The sequence below is a fragment of the Jaculus jaculus genome, unplaced genomic scaffold, assembly GCF_020740685.1.
Source record: "Jaculus jaculus isolate mJacJac1 unplaced genomic scaffold, mJacJac1.mat.Y.cur mat_scaffold_37_1_1805170_arrow_ctg1, whole genome shotgun sequence".
NCBI lineage: Eukaryota > Metazoa > Chordata > Mammalia > Rodentia > Dipodidae > Jaculus > Jaculus jaculus.
In genome coordinates this window covers 1,250,155-1,257,661 of record NW_025423493.1, presented here as the reverse complement: position 1 = coordinate 1,257,661, position 7,507 = coordinate 1,250,155, and the positions used below count along the sequence as shown (strand labels likewise).

General features: G+C 38.5%; 1 pseudogene; it reads left to right on the top strand.

Moving 5' to 3' along the window:
• Positions 1 to 1,495: 1,495 nt before the first annotated feature.
• On the top strand, positions 1,496 to 4,601 carry LOC123457344 (annotated as a pseudogene).
• Positions 4,602 to 7,507: the final 2,906 nt, after the last annotated feature.

Below are 7,507 nucleotides of genomic sequence, written 5' to 3'. Positions count from 1 at the left end.
CATACAAAATATGTTCATATTTAATAAAGAGTTAAAACATATTTCTATTATGTACTCTTTTATTTAAACTGTTACTTGTTTTGTTTGTTAATTTTTGTTGTTATTCAATTTTTCCCTGATGGTTAATGGATATCCACTTATATGCAACAGTTATTTTGATTCTGACACATTTCTGATAAAGTAGCCTTTTCTTGATGTACCTAGACCACAGTAAGGTAAACAGATAAACAATGAATTTGAATAATATGTCAATTTTACAATGCATAAAAGAATGAGAATTATTATTAAAAACCAGCATGGTAACTTGGTTTGGAAAAAAATTAATAAATAAAATTACAAAAAATCTTGGACTATGGGAATGTTTGAATTTTATTGGATTTACTCAAAACTATAGGCACTTTTAAAGTTGGATGAGTGCATTGAATTTTATATCATGTGTTGTTACCAGTTTTGGAGGTCCAGGGGTAGAATATAATGGTTTGATTCAGTGTTCCTCCATAAACAGGCATTCTGAATGCTAGGTTCCCAGCTGATGGTGATCTGGGAATTAACACCTCCTGGGGGCAGTGTATTGTTGGGTGTGGCTTATGTTATAGCCAGCTTTCTCTTACCTGTGTTTGGTACATTCTCCTGTTGCAGTTTTCCACCTGAGGTTGGCCAGGAAGTGATTTCCACCCTCTACTCATGCTATTGCTTTCCCCTGCCTTCACTGAACTTTGACTCAAGATTGTAAGCCAAAATAAACATTTTTTTTTTCCCACAAAATACTCAGTGTTCATTTCCACCAACATCTGACATGATCCTAGATCTCCTTTGTTAGGTCATTGACAAAAAGCCTCATAACTCTGTCCTTTGAGATGTCTGTGTGTCTCAACTCAGGAATGCCTTTCTCGAGGTCTTCTGTGAGATGGCTCTCTTTCTTTGAACACACAGTCATGAGAAGGGTCCACACCTTCCAATTATGGCAGATGCTAGGCTCCTCACTGCTGATATCGCCAGCCCACAGACACTACTGGCATGATTTTAATGATACCATGATTCTTTTTGCAGATTTGAATGGAGCCCAACTTTTCCCTCACCACCAATTTCTGAATAAGATCTCCATACATCTAAGCTTCATAGTTCCTGAACACATGCATACAACTGCCATCTGTTCCCTGAACACAAATATATCATCTATTACTAAATTTTTAAAGAAAAATACTCCATTTACCTTGAGTGCCCACATACCAGTACTATATCTATGCACACACAATCAACATATATCTGAATAGGGGCGGAGCGGTGTGTGTGAGTGTGTGTGAGTGTGTGTGTGTGTGTGTGTGTGTGTGTACACGCGCGGAGGGGGGAGGGGAAGAGCCCGGGAATTCCCTCCTCCTCCTCCTCCTCCTCGAGGGAACGCGTCCCCGGGCCGCCGCCGCCGCCGACACCCCGACGACGTGCAGGAGGGAGAGCGCCCCGCGGGCGTCGCCTCGGCCCGCTGCCGCGGCCGCGACCCATGCGCGCGCGGCCGGAGCCCAGATTTGATAATGGGCTGCATTAAAAGTAAAGAAAACAAAAGTCCAGCCATCAAGTACACGACTGAAAACCCTCCAGAGCCCATCAGTCCAAGTGTCAGCCACTACGGAGCAGAGCCCACCGCAGCCTCTCCGTCCTCTGCCGCCAAGGGAGCGCCCGCCACCTTCAGCAGTCTGTCCATAACGCCATTTGGAGGATCCTCAGGAGTGACTCCTTTTGGAGGAACATCTTCCACGTTCTCAGTGGTGCCAAGTTCGTAGCCTCCTGGTTTAACAGGTGGTGTTACTATATTTGTGGCCTTATATGATTATGAAGCTAGAACTACAGAAGACCTTTCATTCAAGAAGGGTGAAAGATTTCAAATAATTAACAATACGGAAGGAGACTGGTGGGAAGCAAGATCGATCGCTACGGGAAAGAACGGTTATATCCCCAGCAACTATGTAGCGCCTGCTGATTCCATTCAGGCAGAAGAGTGGTATTTTGGCAAAATGGGGAGAAAAGATGCTGAAAGACTACTTCTGAATCCTGGGAATCAGCGCGGTATATTCTTAGTAAGAGAAAGCGAAACTACTAAAGGTGCTTATTCCCTCTCTATTCGTGATTGGGATGAGGTAAGGGGGGACAATGTGAAACACTACAAAATCAGGAAACTCGACAACGGTGGATACTATATCACAACCAGAGCACAATTTGATACACTGCAGAAATTGGTGAAGCACTACACAGAAAATGCTGATGGTTTGTGCCACAAGTTAACAACTGTGTGTCCAACTGTGAAACCCCAGACTCAAGGTCTAGCCAAAGATGCTTGGGAAATCCCTCGAGAGTCGTTGCAGCTAGAGGTTAAACTAGGCCAAGGATGTTTTGGTGAAGTATGGATGGGAGCATGGAATGGAACTACGAAGGTGGCCATCAAAACACTCAAACCAGGTACAATGATGCCCGAAGCTTTTCTTCAAGAAGCTCAGATAATGAAAAAGTTAAGACATGATAAGCTTGTTCCGCTGTATGCTGTTGTTTCTGAAGAGCCAATTTACATTGTCACTGAATTTATGTCCAAAGGAAGCTTGCTAGATTTTCTTAAGGAAGGAGATGGAAAATACTTGAAGCTTCCACAGCTGGTCGATATGGCTGCTCAGATTGCTGATGGTATGGCATATATTGAAAGAATGAACTATATTCACCGAGATCTTTGGGCTGCTAATATTCTTGTAGGAGAAAACCTCGTATGCAAAATAGCAGATTTTGGCTTAGCAAGATTAATAGAAGACAATGAATACACGGCAAGGTGCAAAGTTTCCAATCAAATGGACAGCTCCTGAGGCTGCACTGTATGGTCGATTTACAATAAAGTCGGACGTCTGGTCATTTGGAATTCTCCAGACAGAACTGGTAACAAAGGGGAGAGTACCATATCCAGGGATGGTGAACCGTGAAGTGCTGGAACAGGTGGAACGAGGCTACAGGATGCCCTGCCCTCAGGGCTGTCCAGAGTCCCTCCACGAGTTAATGAATCTTTGTTGGAAGAAGGACCCCGATGAAAGACCAACATTTGAATATATTCAGTCCTCCTTGGAAGACTACTTCACTGCGACAGAGCCACAGTACCAACCAGGAGAAAATTTATAATCCAAGTAGCCTGTTGTGTGCACAAATCTGCTAAAACATACTGAACGTTTGTGGGGTTCCTCACAGACAGGAATCAGGAGAAGATAATCTTCACTCTGCATGTTTTTAATGGTAAACTGGAATTACAGACATGGTTGCACAAAACCACTTTCCCCCCAAGTGTTAAACTCTATAAAGTACCAGTGAGGCATTTTCCAACTTCTTCCAGGGTCCAAAGACAACAGAGGTGAGACTCTGCTGGTGTGGTGTGAGCATGGCAAGGACGAACAAGACCACTGTTGGTCGACAAGCCACTCCTTCTCTTCTTCCCCAAACTCAGAATCCTTACAGAAAACTGTTCATTGTTAGTGACAAAATTTAGGAGGTTATACCACAGTAAAATCTAAAATTAGGATTCTTGATGGGACCAAATAATTCCATTCCAAGTTTTTAAAATGTCTTGCATTGATCTTGAAGGTTTTTCTGTGTTGAACAGTCAACATGCAATCTTAGCATATGCCTCCTTCTGTGTGGAAATGGGCCAGGCTTTTCTAAAGCAAAACATAGATTATAAACAGCATTTAAATGTGATTAAATGTTAGACCACAGCTGTGGTATTTGAAAGTATAATGCACTGTTCATACTCATATTAATAGAACTGGAAAGTAGAAAAAGAAATTTTTCACTTCAGTCATTTTTTTTAATTGTTCAATGTAAGATAATGAAGGCAACTAGTAAGTGAGTTAATCTCTTGTAAGGTTGCATTGATTTTCCTAAAGGCAGTATGTAATTGAAAATATACTATCTAATCTGAGGGCATCTCTTAATTTTTAGATAGCATGAAAGGTAAAACCCAGCATTTAAGCAGTCCATTTAAAAAAAATAGACTTGGTACTGTGAGATGTTGCTGATAGGTTCTTCTGGTGATGGGTGCCACACATAGAAAGTGTCACTAGATCAGGGATTTGAATGCACTTTGAGCTTGTTTTTGAATATAGAGTAGGAGAAAGGAAAATGTATTTAGAAGAATTATGAGAAAAGAAAATGTGAAAGTTTTACAGGCAGAGGGATGGGTGGAATACAATGTTTGGTGTTGATATAGACAGGCAGCATGGCCTTGCTGGCATGCAAAACTCCTCACATGGCGGTTTGCTTAGACTTTAAGAGCTATCAGGTATGACTGTCACACTAAGTTTTGTTAACATACACACTACATGAATGTTCCATCCTCAAAATAGTGAAGAGAAGTCTTTACTAATTCCAGTTGACCCAGCTTTTATACAGAACCTTCTTAGAACTCCACTGTTCAAAACCCCGTTTGAGTCTTCCCTTCTATCTTAATGGTTGTCATTTTTCCCTTTTGGAATGGAGTTGATTTGAGGAGGTAACCGTATTCTGAGAAACTAACTTAGAAGAGGGAAGTATTGGTCAATTTAAAATTCACAAGTAAAACATACAAAAAAAAAAAAAAACCTGGTTTTCCAGACTAAAATTCTGAAATGAATTTGAATAGCAGCCATTAGTGTTTTAAGATTTTAGCAAAGTACAAAATGAAGTCTAGTATTTATGTTTAAATGCTGTGTTTATAGCCACACTTTAAAGCATTGTCTAAAGTTCCTGTTCTCAACATATGATTTTTAACTACCATCACTTTAATCCTTAAATTTAAAATAGCTGTGCCATGGTATATATGTTCAAATTTAAACCTTTTTTAAAGTGTGACACATGAACTTCATGCAAGTTGGCAAAAGTTCTGGTACTAAAGATTATACTTGTTTCTTCTTTTTACGTAACGTGTTTAGTATTGAATCCTCTACCATGAGAGGCTTCCTAAGATGAGTGACGTCATTATTTGTCCCAATGTCTACAACCTGTGATAGGAGTTTTTTAAAGGGCTTCATGTGAACTATATTGTATTGTTTTTCTAAGTATTTTTTAAAAGGTAACAAAGTTATGTTTATGTACTCATTGTGATCAGAAAAGCCAGGAAGAGTTGATGATATTCATTAGGTTTTGATGAAATGGATCAGTTCCTTTTAACCATTGTATAGTAAGGATAAAACACTAACTCTAACTTGATGTGTATTCAATTTAAATTGTTACGTATTTTTTAATTGCCAAGAAAATAAACAGTTTTTGTACATTTGAGGGTTTTTTTCCCAGCAGCCTCCATCTTTATTGTTTTACTGTGGAGCTTTCCTGTACCAAAAAGAATGTTGGCAAAAGCAGCCTTCAGCACAAACACTTTTTTAAATGAATAATGGTAGCCTAAAACTTAATATTTTTATAAGATGTTGTAATATTGTTTTGTGGATAATTGAAATAAAAATCTCATTGAATGCAAAAAAAAAAACATATATCTGAATAAAAAAATGTACAACCAACTACTTAGGAAGAATCAAGCAAATAGTATTAAGTGCTTATAACAATGTCCAGCACATAGTATGTGCCATGTGTGAATCCTCAATTTAAAAATAGTGAAAACAGAAAAAAAGAGAATGCTTCCTAACATTGGGTATGTCCCATTTCTGTATATATTATGAGGGATTCATTTTCTTCTTCAGCCTCACTTGATATTGGAAGTTCATCTGATAATCTTATGAACAGCTTTCTCACCTGAGTAACCTTTGCTCACCATAGAAACTGTTCGATTTGATCCTAATAGTATTAAACAAGGAATGAGGAAACAGATTTGCTCCTCAGTTTTATTGGAAACCATACAGACATCATTGTTTGCCAATGACAGGCCAGCTTAAAACAAACAAACAAACACACCTCCAAAATGTTTTCTGAGTTATCAGATATACTAATGTACATTTAAGTAGCAATAAATTAGTGATTCAATTTCCCATATATTTACCAACATTTATCCTTAAGCTGTGCATTTACTAGTGCCAAGGTAAATGATGCCTAACATGGTTTCATGTGCTCAGATACTGCTCACTTATTCTCTTTGGTAAAACCAATAAGCATTTCTAAGTGAATTTTCTTTTACTGTGTTTGCAGAAGCATTTTTTTGTTTGTTTTTTAAAGTTATTACTGTTTTTTTCAATAATATATTTTTCAAACATATTTAAAATTCTATATTTTGCCATTTCTTTTTCTGGGAGATCAGAGGGGCTGGAGACATAGTCCTGTGTGGGAGTGTTTCCCTTGCAAGCACAAGGCTGTAGATTATATTCAAGACCAGTTTGGGCTACAGAGTTAGTTTCAGGTCATCCTGGGATAGAATGAAATGCTGCCATAAAAAAAAAAATACAGAAAAGAAAGGAAAGGAAGAAAAGGCAGACGCTCAACAATGTTAATAATCATGAGAATTCAAATCAATACCTCAGTTACATGCTGCTGAATTTCATATCTTAGCACAATTTTAGACCACTCAACCAAACTTGTAGAAGAATAATTTCAGCAGAAACTAACAAAATAATTTTAGATAGTTAGGAATATTATCATGTAATAACCTATGCAAATATTCTACATAACACATATTTAAAACTTTAAATCTGCTAAATTTAGAAGTGAGCGGTGGCCAGTCCTGCTAGTGCAGGACTATACTCCAAGCTACTCATGATGCAGTGGAGGTTTGAATGTAAATGTCTTCAATAGCCTCAGGTAGTTTTGATTAAGCTTCCTGCTTAGTTTCCAGCTAGCGGAGTCTTAGGAAGCGGAGCCTTGCTATAAGAAGTATGTAGCTGGGGGCAGACCTTGGGGTAGAAGATTCCAACCCTACTATGTGTTCAAAGTCAGAATGTGCCAAATCAGCTTCTAATATTAAATTGTGAAACTAAACTATTAACCAGAAGTAAAAGAGAATGACGTTAAAATTAAATTTAATAGTCTATACACCTCACAAATTCATCTGAAGGACTCCCTGTTTGTTACTTTACATGTTATTGACAAAAGGTGGGGATCCTCTGAAAATACTCAGCCATCCCCAGCTACTTTTGAGGCTAAGGCCAGAGGCTTGATTTATTCAATAGTTCAATGACATCATGGGCTACCTGTGGAGTTATTGTCTCAAGAGAAATAAAATAGCAAGATAGGTATGAAGAGTCCCCCAGCTTGGGTGGACTGTTTATTGACTATAGCAAAAGCTAACATACTGACATAAGAGCTGGACAGACCATGTTGCAAATTGTTATGCTTTCTTATGAGCATATTAACTACACTTAACAATGGATTTTATTATGCCATTTTTAAACATATACACAATGCATTTTTATGACCTCCACTTTGTTATCCTCCATGGTTCCTAACCCATGCTCAATGGCACCCCCCCCTTTCTTAACAATGTTCCTTCCCTTCGGCTTTCATGCCTTTTTGTGATATAATGAGTTTACTAGAGCTGCCTACAGGATCCTTGGTGAGGGATTATTTA